The 14151-nt window shown below is 42.9% G+C and overlaps 1 long non-coding RNA gene across 2 annotated transcripts; it reads left to right on the plus strand.

The window, feature by feature from the left end:
• The first annotated feature begins 468 nt into the window (after positions 1–468).
• On the plus strand, positions 469–11381 carry LOC130542479 (uncharacterized). Of its 2 annotated transcripts, XR_008957053.1 has the most exons (3): positions 469–914; positions 5989–6145; positions 9826–11381. It is a non-coding gene; the product is annotated as an uncharacterized LOC130542479 (long non-coding RNA). The 2 variants fall into 2 exon arrangements; XR_008957052.1 differs by lacking the exon at positions 9826–11381 and having other exon boundaries at positions 5989–8274.
• The last annotated feature ends 2770 nt before the right edge of the window (positions 11382–14151 follow it).

Below are 14151 nucleotides of genomic sequence, written 5' to 3' on the forward strand. Positions count from 1 at the left end.
GAAGATGCACACAGGAGGCAACATAAGTTGGGCCCGGCACGTACTAAACTCTCCATAAGTGCTTAATTTTTTAAAAAGCAATTGAGCGGAAAAAAAGCTCTAGCCCTTTAAACATCGGAGGCAGGTTAAGACGGAAAGGAGGCAGCAGACGAAGCTGACGTGAAAAGCTTCAGGCCCCATTTAAATGAGCATGCGTAAAAGCTCGTTCTCGTTCCCTCGCCACGTTCCTGTACTCAAGTGCGCATGCGCTGCCTGAACCTGGAGGGGGCAGTCGGCTCCGCCCACCTAAATAGGCGGGCGGAGATAGTCGCGTGAGTTCGGCGGGCCTACATTCTCCCGCGCTATTAACCAGCCCGCCCCTTTTTGCACATGCGCGTACATCAGCACAGAAACGAGGGTTGTTGAGTGGCTCCTGGAGTTGCGCCTGCGCTGTGGACGCCCCTGCCGGAAGTGGGCGGGTCGTATTACAGAGCCTGGAGGGCGGAGGGAGAAAACGCGGCAAATGCCACTGTTGCTGAATGGGAAGCAGAGTTGGGGCACTGTCTCAGATGCCCTGCTACAGAACTAGTGAACTTAGAAATGCAAAGACCGGAGTGTGATCACAGAGAACTTACTTGTCGATTTAAAAAATTTTTTACAAGATTATTCTGTTTACATGTGTGTTAAATGAAGGTTTTAGGGAAGGGGAGAATTTTCCCTACGGTTCCTTTTTTCCCCCATGAATTCCTACATTTCTAGAAGGCTTCAGGACTCAGGGAGATTTGAATGCCTCCTGTGTGCCCAGTTTGAAAACAAGTATTATGACAAAAAAATAAAGAGGACATATTCTCGCCCACAGAAACTTTCGTCCTCGGAGTCAGGAAACCGTCTGCAAGACACGTTCAGTAAGAGTCGGAAAAGAAGTCTGCATCGAGGTAAGTGATTTTGTGTCGTTAAAATTGTAAATGCTTTGGAAGTCCCTTGTGTCAGCTCATCAGCTTTATTCCATGAACATTTGTGGAAAGCATATTGTGTTTTATACGTGTGCACCTTACTGGATATTGGAGGTTCAAAGATGAATATAATTCAGCCCCTGCCCCTGAAAAGTTTACACCGTGGGGCTCAGGGGAACGACTAGCCTGGGCAAGGTCTTGGACTAGGGATGATAGTGTAAAGTGGCTCTGGAGACTGTCTTGACTGAAACGGGAGGGGTGCCCTCAAAGAACATGGGAGATGGTGTCCTATGAACGTAGTGAAAGGAAAGGAAAAGTGATTCTTGAGTATTCTGAAGAAGTTACTCAGACATTATGTGGGGCTAGGGAAAAACAATTTTCCCTTTTGTGTTTGTTTGTTTTGAAGATTTATTTATTTGAGAGAGAGTGGCGCCTGTGGCTCCTGCAGCCACGTGAGGGGGCAGTGCAGCAGAGGGAGTAGAATCTGAAAGCAGACTCAACACTGAGTGAGGATCTGAGGTGGGCTTCCATCGCAGGACCCCGAGATCATGACCTGAGCTGAAATCAAAGAGTCGGGTGCTCAACCAATTGAGCCCCCCAGGATTCTCAAGATTTTCCCTTTTGGATATCCACCATCTCCTTAAACTATTTTCTCCTTGAGAGATTGGATCTTAGAAGGGAACTGCTTCATAGGTGCCTTCCAAGGAACACAGGAAAGTAGTGAAAAACCAAACAAGGACACTTTAAATGGACTTACAATACACCCATTAGTACCATTTTCCCCATAGAGAAGTCACACAGGCCTCATGCTAAAAAGGGCCTTGTGCTTGGCTTAATGCTCTGCTGTCATCATTTTGAAATTCTTAATTTTTTTTTAAAGATTTTATTTATTTATTTGACAGAGGGAGACAGCGAGAGAGGGAACACAAGCAGGGGGAGTGTGAGAGGGAGAAGCAGGCTTCCTGCCAAGCAGGGAGCCCGATGTGGGGCTCGATCCCAGGACCCTGGGATCATGACCTGAGCCGAAGGCAGACGCTTAACGGCTGAGTCACCCAGGCGCCCCTGAAATTCTTAATTTTTTTTTAAAAAGATTTTATTTATTTATTTGACAGAGAGACAGCCAGCGAGAGAGGGAACACAAGCAGGGGAAGTGGGAGAGGAAGAAGCAGGCTCCCAGCGGAAGAGCCTGATGTGGGGCTCGATCCCAGAACTCCAGGATCATGCCCTGAGCCAAAGGCAGATGCTTAATGACTGAGCCACCCAGGCACCCCTGAAATTCTTAATTTTTTAACAAGGAATCCCACGTTGTCATTTTGCACTGGGCCCCACAAATTATGTACTTGGTCCTGCCTCCCTCCTCCAGCGTTTCTCTTTTTCTCTCTTTTGTAGTCTGTTTTCTTCTCTTCCCCTCTCCTATTTTTCTCTCTTCGAATTTCCTTCCTTTGCTTCTTCCCACTCCTTTAAGGCTGAGGTTAAGGATGCTGTGGCCTTGGGGATGCCTGGGTGGCTCAGTCAGTTAAGCATCTGCCTTCAGCTCAGGTCGGGATCCCAGAGTCCTGGGATGGAGCCCTGCATTGGCTCCCTGCTCAGTGGGGAGTCTGCGTCTCCCTCTCCATCTGCCTCTCCCCCCAGCTCATGCTGTCTCTCACTCTCTCTTGCTTTCTCTCTCAAATAAATAAAATCTTCAAAAAAAAAAAAAAAAAAAAAGGGGGATGCTGTGGCCTTGTAAGCCTCAAAACATGTTCCTGTCATGGGTTGAATTGTGTTTCCCCCAAAGACATTGAAATCCTAATCCCCAGTTCCTGTGAATGTGATTTTATTTGGAAAGAGGGTCTGTGCAGATGATCAAGTTAAGATGAGGTCATTAGGATAGGGACCTTCGGATAGGTTTCCAAAAGAGAAAATATGGACAGAGACAGACACAAGCAGAATGCCAAGTAAGATTGGACAGATGCTGCCACAAGGCTAAGGAATACCAAAGATGGCAGGAACACCATCAGAAGCTGGAATAGGAACATGGAACAGATTCTCAGAGCTTCCAGAAGGAACCATCCCTGCGGACACCTTGATTTCAGATTTCTGGCCTCCAGAGCCGTGAGACAATACATTTCTGTTGTTAAAGCCCCCCAGTTTGTGGTACTTTGTTATGACAGCCCTAGGAAATGAATACAGTTCTCCATAGGTCCTTAATAAATATTTGAATAAACGGATGGATGTATGAAGTATAATTGTATTGTCTCTGGCTCTTTAAATGATGACAAAAGACCTATTAAGATAATAATTATCGGTCCTTTCTTTTCTTTCTTTTCTTTTTTTTTTAAATAGGCTCCACACCCAATGTGGGGCTTGAACTCATAACCCTGAGATCAGGAGTCACATGTTCTGCTGACTGAGCCAGCCAGGCGCCCCACCTGTCAGTCCTTTCAACCCTAGCGAATGGTTGAAAAACTGGCCCTTTCCCAAACCTCCTTCTTTTTCTGCCATGATATAATCACTGTATTTGATACAGACTTTGTCCCGTGTCTCGCACATGTCCTGGGCCGTGATAATATGGGCAGGTAGAGTGGGTGGGTGGCTGTGGTGGACACTCTTGGTTGCTACTGAAATTCAATGCCCTTTCCTCCTTGATGGCAGATCTCCAAATGTATGAGCTTCCCTTTGGTCCAGGGAAAGTGACCCCCACCTCCCAGAGCCAGAGGGCAAATTATCATTGGACAAGTCTTCTGTAAAGATAATAAATACTTTTTGACTTTGAAGGCCAAATATTTTCATGTGTATATATGGCAACAGTATATATAGCTACACTTTTAAGTATTGATGAATGAAATTGAAATTGTGTTGCAAATAATATGGACCTCATTCATTACTAAAAAACGTTAGGCTCTGCCTTAGTTCCTTCAGGCTCCTGTAACAAAATACCACAAGGCTGGGTGGCTTATAAACAATAGAATTTTGTTTCTCACAGTTTGGAGGCTGAAAGTCCAAAATAAGGGTGTCAGCAAGGTCAGTGAAGTGTCCTCTTCTGGGTTGTAGACTTCTTGTATCCTCACGTGGTGGGAGGGGCCAGGGAACTCTGTGGGCATCTTTTATAAAGACACTAAATCCAAGGGCACCTGGGTGGCTCAGTTAAGCATCTGCCTTAGGCTCAGTCATGATCTCAGGGTCCTGGGATCAAGCCCCACATCAGGCTCTCTGCTCAGGGGGGATGTCTCCTTCTCCCTCTGTGCTCTCCCTCTCTCTCTCTCTCAAATGAATAAGTAAAATCTTAAAAAAATAAGGACACTAATCCCACTTACGAAGGTTCCGCTCTCATGGCCTAATCACTTCCCAAAGGCCCCACTTCCTAATACCATCACATTGGGTGTTGGGGTTCCAACACGTGAATTTAGGGGGATACAGCATTAGGCCATAGCATGCCCTAAGTATAAATCATTAATAAGAAAATCTCATGGGCGCCTGGATGACTCAGTTGTTAAGCGTCTGCCTTCGGCTCAGGTCATGATCCCAGGGTCCTGGGATCGAGACCCACATTCGGCTCCCTGCTCAGCGGGAAGCCTGTTTCTCCCTTTACCACTCCCCCTGCTTGTGTTCCCTCTCTCACTGGCTCTCTCTCTGTCAAATAAATAAAATCTTTAAAAAAAAAAAATCTCACGATGTTAGGTTACCATTCCAAAGAAGAGTTCTGTATCACAAATCCATTCCCATATCCCAGATTGTATCATTTAGCTTTTGTAATAAAACAAACAGCAACCCATTCTGAGTGGCATACAGCAATAAACATTTCTGTAGCTCATTCATTTTCAGGTGGCTGATCTAGGCTGGCCTTGGTTAAGGTGGCCAAGTGTTTCTCATCCTCCCTCTGTAATCAGTGGGTAAGTCAGCAATGGTCTAATTGCAATGGCAGGAGGGTAAGAGAGCAAGTCTGTTTGTTCAAGTGCTTTTTAAGTCTTTGGTAATGTTGAACAAAACAAGCAACAGGACCAAATCCTAAATGAAGTAGTAGGAAGTACACTCTGCCTAGAGAGTATGCCGTGCCCTGTTAATCTGGTTACAGTGAGTCAGTCCTTTACAACAAAATTTTCTATTCAACGAGATACTATCTCAGGTTCCTAGCTATGGTGTGATAAAAAAAAAACTGAGGAACAGTCCCCTGCACTGTAATTTACTGGATAATCTGGACAGCTATCAGTCTGAATCTGTTTCCTCATCCCTAAAATACACAATAATAACTTTTACTTCTCAGGATTGTTATGAGGATTAAATAAAATAATGTTTGTGAAAGTACGCTGTAAACAGTTAACAGCTGTTCACATTGAAGGTGCGTGGAAAATAAAAATGGTGATGTTTGCCCTGTTGTCAACCAGAGTGGAGAGCTGGGAGGTGCTGAGCAGTTGGTAAATTCTTTGCTTTTTCTAGCAGGTGGCACTTATCTCCCCATTTCACATAGCTTTCGTGAAAATGCACTTAGATTTTTTGTAAACCATCAACCAAATGAAATACACTTTTCAAAGGTACTTCAAAAAGGCAGACACTTTGGTAGGATCTGGTGCAGTTAAAGATAAGAGTAATCTTGCCTCTGGTGATGGACTCCTAGCTGTGTGCCAGGATAAATAGACGTGAAGCCCATTGTAGCATTGTTCTGCAAATCCCAAACAGGAAGTGACCCGTTTATCAGTGATAGCAAGGTAAACCACTTGTGTACTATTCAAACACTAGAATATCATAGCAGTGAAAACAAACAAGTTACAGTCGCGTGCAACATAGATGAGTCTTAAACATACTACTGCATGCAAGAAGACAGGCATAAAAATAAACAATAAAAAGAAAACGAAGTATAATTTCATTTAGAAAACTTCGAAACTAGGAAAAACAAATCTATGTTATCTAGGGATGCAAAGATAAGTAGTAAAACCTACAAGGAAAAGCAAAGGAATTAGGATTGTGGTCACCTCTGGGGTAAAGAAGGGGATTGTGTGTCAGCATGGGCAAGTCTTTGGGGGTTGTCAATGTTCTACTTCTTTTTTTTTTTTTAAGATTTTATTTATTTATTTGACAGAGAGAGACAGCCAGCGAGAGAGGGAACACAAGCAGGGGGAGCAGGAGAGGAAGAAGCAGGCTCCAGCGGAGCAGGGAGCCTGATGCAGGGCTCGATCCCAGGACCCTTGGATCACGCCCTGAGCCAGAGGCAGACGCTTAACAACTGAGCCACCCAGGTGCCCCTCTATTTCTTTTTTTTAACTGAAATATAATTGACATACAAAATCCTATTCAGGTGTACCTCCTAGTGATTCAGTATTTTTATACAAAATGATCCCCATGATAAGTTTAGCTACCATTGGTCACCCTACAAAGTTATTACAATATTATTATTTTTTTAATGGTGGTTTTTTTATTTTTTTTAAAAATTTAAATTTTTGTTTATTTATCTAAAATTTTAAAATTTTAAAAAAGATTTGATTTATTTATTTGATAGAGAACACAAGGAGGGGGAGTGGCAGGCAGAGGGAGAGGGAGAAGCAGGCTCCCGGCCTCTCACTTAGCGTAATGCTTTCAAGGTTCTTCCATGTGGTAGCATGTATTAGAACTTCATTCCGTTTTGGTTTGTTTTTAATTTTTTTATTAAGTGATCTCTGTGCTCAGCATGGGGCTTAAACTGTCAACCCTAAGATCAAGAGTTGCACGCTTCAGGGACTGAGCCAGCCAGTCCCACACCATCGTTTTATAGCAGAATAATGTTGCATCAAATGGTATATCACATTTTGTTCATTCATCAGTTGACAGACATCTGGGCTGTTTGTGCTTTTTGGCTACTTTGACTAATGCCACCATGAACATCTGTGTACAAGTTTTTAAGTAGGCATATGTTTTCTCTCAGTAATACACTTAGGAATGGAATTACTGGGTCAGATGATAATCCATGTGTAACTTTTTTTTTTTAAGTTTTTATTATTTTTTAAAAGTAATCTTTACACCCAACATAGGGCTCAAACTCACAACCCCGAGATTAAGAGTTACACACTCTACCAGCTGAGCCAGCCAGGTGCCCCTCCATGTGTAACTTTTTGAGGAACTGCCAACTGACTGTTTTCCAAAGTGGCTGCACCAGTTTACATTCCCACAAGTAACATGTGAGGGTTTTAATTTCTCTATACCTTTGTCAGCATTTGGTATTGTCTTTTTAGAATAATTTTTAAAATATTTTATTTTTATTTATTTGAGAGAAAGAGAGCACATGAGCAGGGGGAGGGATAGAGGGAGAAGCAGACTCCCTGCTGAGCAGGGAGCCCGATGCAAGGCTTCATCCCAGGACCCTGAGATCATGACCTGAGCCGAAGGCAGCCGCTTAACCAACTGAGCCACCCAGGCACCCCTAAAATTAATTTTTAAAAATTTAAAAAAATTTAAGTAATCTCCACACCTAAAGTGGGGCTCAAACTCACAACCCTGCGAGTAAGAGTCACATGCTCTACTGACTGAGCCAGCCAGGTGACCCCAGTACTGTATCGTCTGTCTTTTTTTTTTTTTTAAAGATTTATTTATTTTAGTGAGAGAGAGATTGAGAGACTCTCCAGCAGACTCCCCACTGAGCACAAAGCCCCACGCGTGGCTTGATCTCACAACCCTGAGATCATGACGTGAGCCGAAAACCAAGAGTCAGAGGCTTAATCAACTGCACCACCCAGGCGCCCCAGTTGTCTCTTTTTAACTTTTGCCATTCTAGTGGGTGTGAAATGATATCTCATTATTTGATTTTTATTCCCTAATGACTATAATAATGAACTCAATAGATATTTGTCAAATGCAGGCATAATCATGTAAGTTTCCAGATTAAATAGCTGCACCAAATTTTTACACCATTTTTTAAAAAGATTTTATTCATTTACTTGAGAGAGAGAGAGTGAGTGGGGGACAGGGACAGAGGGAGAAGCAGACTTCCTGCTGAGCAGGGCGCCCAACTCAGGGCTGGATCCCAGGACCCCAAGATCATGACCTGAGCCAAAGACAGAAGCTCAACTGACTGAGCCGCCCAGGTGCCCCAATTTTTAAACTATTTTAAAAAATTAATACTTCAGTTTTCTGGTTTTACAAATTGTACATGCTGAAATGACTCTCACAAAATCAAGGTAATGGTTACCTCTGGGTGGAGGGAGGGAGAAAGTTATGATCAGGGAAGAGGGACACGGGGTTATCTAGAGTGATGGCGATCTTATTCTTGTTGTGGGTCCTAGTTATACAGATTTCTTTATAATTATTATTTAAACTATATATAAAAATTGTATGTACTTTGTCTGTGTTCTCTGTGTTCACAATAAAAAGTTTATCACTGTTGGAAATTTGGAAATCAAGTGTTTTGTTTTATTAAAGATGAAGAGCACTGAAACATTTCTACCAGCCAAGCTCTGTGAATGGTAGCATTTTAGGTGGGAGAAAAAAGAATATTTGTTAATGAATCTTCGTTGAACAAGCCTTTTGCCTTTTGTTGGAAGAAACAAATTCTGAGAAGTGGCCAGCAGGTGGTGCAATGAGACAAGACTTAATCTTGGAGCCTAAAAAGCAAACGAAAACAAAAACATAAAAAGCAGCCAACACTCCCCCGAGTCATTGGAAAACATTTTTGTGAATTTCCTATTATCCACAGTCTTCCTCCAATATCTTCCATCACACAAAAGAATCTGGTACATACGCTTTCACTGGGGAACTGTCAGACTTCATTCTTCAGATGCATCGAACAAAGAGAAAAACACAAACACTCGATGTTTTCTCCCTTCCGTTTCACAGAAGGCCTTCAAAATAGTAGGAATGGCTGGAACTCATGATATAGGGCTTTTTGCGTCTGCAACAAAAGAGGACAATAAAGGCGTCTCCTAATACAGTCCTCGTGTATTCTGAGATGGCATTTGGCTTTCGAGGTGAATTAGGAAGTGTTCAGTTTCTAAACCTTTATCAAGCACTTCCTTCCACGCATCTCTGGCCACTGGAGGTTGGGGGACTTTTCACTAGAAAGTTAATAGAAAGGATAAAAAAAAAAAATTTAAATCTGGAGACTAAGCCAAAAAAGGGATCACCATGCTCATCATCCCTTTCATCCAAATACATCCCTTTGGGGCAAGGTGGGCAGAGGAGTGGGAGGGGATGATGGTGGTAATGGGAGATTGGTTACAGATGAGGAAAGACCGGATAAGTAACTACGCTAAGGACAGTGGGAGCTAGGTTTCTCACTGTTGGAAAAGGGAGTTGGGAATATGGAAAAGGGAGAAAGCTAGAATGAATCCTATGGAGTGGAATTGGATATTGGTGTGAGGCCGCGGTTTTCCATATTAAAGGTAGAGTTCTAAATAACGGTGCAAATATGTACGAATATGTGTGTACACACACACATGTGATCCCTAAAGCTGTCCTTGGAGAGCTGGCAGTAGTGACATCCCATAGTGGTGAACGCCTAGTACCTAGAACATCCCATACTGATGAACATCTAGTACCTGGAACTTGGTTTCTAGATTCCGTTCTCCACTAAAAGGAGCCAAGAATGGTTGGAGAAATGGCTAATTCCAGAGTGGGAACAAGGAAAGTGTAAGTTGTGCTTGGAACATTTTTTTTTTAAGATTTTATTTTTAAGTAATCTCTACCCCCAATGTGGGGCTTGAACTCACAGCCCCTAGATCAACAGTCTTATGCTCTACCGACTGAGCCAGCCAGGCGCCCCTGGAACATCTTTTTGTGTCAAAATACTAAAGAAGTACTCATTGTGGGGACCTATGGCAAGGACACAAAAGACAGCTAAGGAAGGAGAGTAACTTTACAGTGGAGAAGCTGGGAAAACATTACCTTAATCACGCGAAGTGAACCTCATTTCTAGCGGAACACTACAAAATAACCATCCTGTCTTCTTCAGAAATACCAGGATGAGGAAGACAAAGGAAGATTGAGGAAGTGTTCCCTATGAAAGGAGACTCCAGAGGCATGGCAGCCAAACACAGCAGGTATTTGGGTCTTGCTCTAAAGGGCACTGTCGGCACATTGGAAAACTTGAATGGGGTCTGAGGATCAGAGGGCAGTGACGTATCAGTCTTAATGTCTTGATTTTGATGATTGTGCTTTGGCTGATGAGGAGAATGTTCCTGATTGTAGGAAATGCTCACTAAAGGATTCAGGAGTGATGGGGCAAAGTAGACCAGCAGTCTACACCCAAATGGGTCTGAAAAATCAATTCTTCGTACTGTACTTGCAGCTTTTCCTTAAGTTTGAGATTGTTAAATAAGTCAAAAAATTTTATATGTATGTATGATCGACTCACAGAAAGGGAGAAAATATTTGCAATGGTGTATATGATAAGGCATTTGTATCCAGAATTTATAAAGAACCCTTACAACTCAACAATAAAAAACGGAAATAGTCCCATTTAAAAACGAGCAAAAGATTGGAATAGACATTTCCCCAAAAGAAGATATACAAATGGTCAGTAAACACATGAAAAGACACTCAACAGTTTTAGTGATTAGGAAAACACAAAATTAAAACCACAATGGGATATACTCCACACAAACTGTAAGGATGGCTAAAATAAAAAACACAGACAACAAAAAGTGTTGACATGGATGTGGAGAAATTGGAGCCTTCATGCATTGCTAGTGAGGGTGTGAAATGGTGCAGCCACTTTGGAAAATAGTTTGGCAGTGCCTCAAAATGTTAAACACGGGCACCTGGGTGGCTCGGTCGGTTAAGTGTCTGACTTCGGTTCAGATCGTGATCTCAGGGTCCTGGGACTGAGCCTGGCATCAGGCTCTGTGCTCAGCAGGGAGTCTGCTTGTCTCTTTCCCTCTCCCTCTGCCCCCCCAATCCTCCCTGACTCGTTCTCTCTCTCTCAAATGGATAAATAAAAATCTTAAAAAAAAAAAAATGCTAACCAGATTACTCAGCGATCCCGCTCCTAAGTGTAATAATACCAAGAGAAAAGAGAAAACATATCCACACAAAGACTTGTGCACAAATGTCATAGCAGTGTTATTCATAATAGCCAAAAAGTGGAAACAACCTGAATTGCCCTCAACTGATGAATAGATAGGCAAAATGTGTACTTCCAGTCTGAGTCTGAAGGCCTGAGAACCCGGAGAACTGACGGTAAAAGTTCTAGCCCAAGTCCAAAGGTCTGAGAAACCAGGAGAGTTAAAACAACAACAACAAAAAACCCCAGGCGAGTTGATGGTGTAAATCCCAGTCTGAGGGCAGGAGAAGACCCATGTCCCCGCTAAAGTGGCCAGGCAGAGAGAGAGAGAGAGACAGAGAGAATTCTCTCTCCACCTTTTTTTCTATTCAGACCCTCAACTGATTGGATGAGCCACCCCCCCCCATATAAGGGAAGAAGACAATCTGTTTTACTCAGTCTACCAATTCAAATAATCTCTTCCAGAAACACCCTCGCAGACACACCAAGAATAACATTTAACCAGACATCTGAGCATTGTATGGCCTAGTCAAGTTGAGATATAAAATTAACCATCACAATATCTCGATAAAGCTATTATTAATACAGTACATAGGGGCGTCTGGCTGGCTCAGTCAGTAGGGCATGCGACTCGATCTCAGGGTCGTGAGTTCAAGCCCCATGTTGGGCATAGACTTTACTTAAAACAACAACAGCAACAATATATATTACCCTTCAAAACTGTCAAGGTCATGAAAACCAAGGCAACACTGAGATACTATCACAGAGCAGAGGAGGCTATTAAAGACAGGAAGCCTAAATGCCACGTCAGGTTGAATTCTGGAACAGAAAAAGGACATCGTTGGAAAAACTGGAAAAATCTGAATGAAGTCTGGAGTTTTGTTTGTAGTAATATGCCTGTGTTAATCTCTTGGGGGTTTTTTGGAGATTTTATTTATTTATTTGTTTGTTTTTTAAAGATTTTATTTATTTATTTGACGGAGAGAGAGGCAGTGAGAGAAGGAACACAAGCAGGGGGAGTGGGAGAGGGAGAGGCAGGCTTCCCACTGAGCAGGGAGCCCGATGTGGGGCTCATCCCAGAACGCTGGGATCATGACCTGAGCCAAAGGCAGAAGCCTAACGACTGAGCCACCCAGGCGCCCCTATTTATTTATTTTTGAGAGAGAGAGAGAGAGAGAGCAGGAGCAGGGGGAGGGGCGGAGGGAGAAGCAGACTCCTGGCTGAGCAGGGAGCTGGGTGAGGGACTCAATCCCAGGACCCTGGGATCATGACCTGAGCCGAAGACAGATGCTTAACTGACTGAGCCTCCCAGGCGCCAAATTTCTTGGTTTTGATAAAGGTGTCGTGGTTACGTAAATTGTCAGCATGAGAGAAAACTGAGTCAACAGTATGTGGGAACTCTCTGTACTCTCTTTGTGGCTTTGTAAATCTAAAATTATCCCAAAATAAAATGTTTATTTTTTAAAAAACCCAAATATATCGTCAGTGCTTTCTGGTACTTACATCGTGTTGGGCACTTAATCTACATCAGTGCATTCATCCTACAACAATACTACGAGAGCAACCCCCAGCTTACAAAGAAGACGAATAATGGACTCAGGGTAATGCATCTGGCAGGTCGGAGGGCTGAGATTTGAACTTGGGTTTGGCTGGGCCAAAGAAATCACACGCCTTTCCAGCCAGGACTTACAGCCCCACGTAGGTCCAATAATGCAAATAACTGAACAAGGACAGAAAGGGCATTTTGATACCTGAAGAGTAAACATTAAATAAATGAAATTTAATGATAATGCTTGCTGTTTACATTAGAAACCTGTGAACTGGGGTGTCTGGCTGACTCAGTTGGAAGAGCATGTGTGACTCTTGATCTCGGGGTTGTAAGTTCAAGCTCCAGGTTGGGAGTAGAGATTACTTAAATAAATAAAACTTTTTAAAAAAAGTCATGAACAGAAAGTTAGGGGTTTACAATTTCTATCAAACACCTTAAAAACATTTCAGGAAAAAAATTCCATCAATTTATGTGATGGACTATTTCTTTTCTTTTCTTTTTTAAGATTTTATTTAGGAGCGCCTGGGTGGCTCAGTCGTTAAGCATCTGCCTTCGGCTCAGGGCATGATCCCAGGGTTCGGGGATCAAGCCCCACATCAGGCTCCTCCGCTGGGAGCCTGCTTCTTCCTCTCCCACTCCCCTTGCTTATGTTCCCTCTCTTGCTGACTGTCTCTATCTCTGTCAAAATAAATAAATAAGATCTTGGGATCACGCCCTGAGCCGAAGGCAGATGCTTAACGACTGAGCCACCCAGGCGCCCTGGACTATTTCTGTTATACTAAATTCAACCAGTCTTTTTCAGGGTGCAGGAATGACCATGTGCCTTTAATCAGTATATACACAATATTTTGGGCTGTACTTTGTTACTTAACACTATTTAATATAACTGTTTACAGGCATCCATTTAGTTCCCATTGTGATCATTTTAACAGCCATGTAGTATTATATGAAATAGACTACAGCTTACTTCACTGTTTCCCTGTTGTGGGGCATTTGGGATGTTTCCAGTGCGTGGCTGATCTAAAAAGTGCTGCTATAAACATCTTTGCCCAAATTGCTTGTTAAAATTTTTGGGGACTATTTTGAGCAAGGGCATTTGTGGGAAGCAGATGAAGGAAAAGTCCCTGGAATCTTCAGTTCTCCTCGGACAGATGCTCTTTTTTTAGAATTAGCTCTTGGCATCTTATAATGCGTAAGTAACACGGCTACCAGTAGCTGGATGATCTTGGATAAGTTACTTCACCTTTCAGCAACTTGGACTCTCACTGTGTAAAATGTGGTCCTCGGACCAATGTGATTGGCTGGGAGCTTGTAGAATTACAGGATTGCTGGCCCTTCCTAGAACCTACTGAATCAGAATCTGCATTTAACGAGATCTTCAGAAGGTAGTTCCCGACCACATTAAAAGTTGGAGAAACTATGCCTTAAAATATTCATCTGTCAAACAGGGAGAATAGAGGTCTTTCCTCAAGGCTGTTGAAGATTTAATGCATCAATATGTATACATAAAGTATATACAAGAGCACCAGACACATAATGAGCACTATGTGTTTGCTCTTCTTATGACTCTTCCCTGCTGGTCGTACAAAGTCTCAGATTGACAGATTCCTAAGTAGAGTGCCTTAAAGAGAACAAATAGGGGAGATTTCCCCCTGGTGGTGTGGGCAGGGGGTGAGAAGGATAACCCACTTTCTCACCCCTCGTGATCAAAGTCCTTAAGCAGAGCT

Source organism: Ursus arctos, unplaced genomic scaffold (genome assembly GCF_023065955.2).
Source record: "Ursus arctos isolate Adak ecotype North America unplaced genomic scaffold, UrsArc2.0 scaffold_34, whole genome shotgun sequence".
Taxonomy (NCBI): Eukaryota; Metazoa; Chordata; class Mammalia; order Carnivora; family Ursidae; genus Ursus; species Ursus arctos.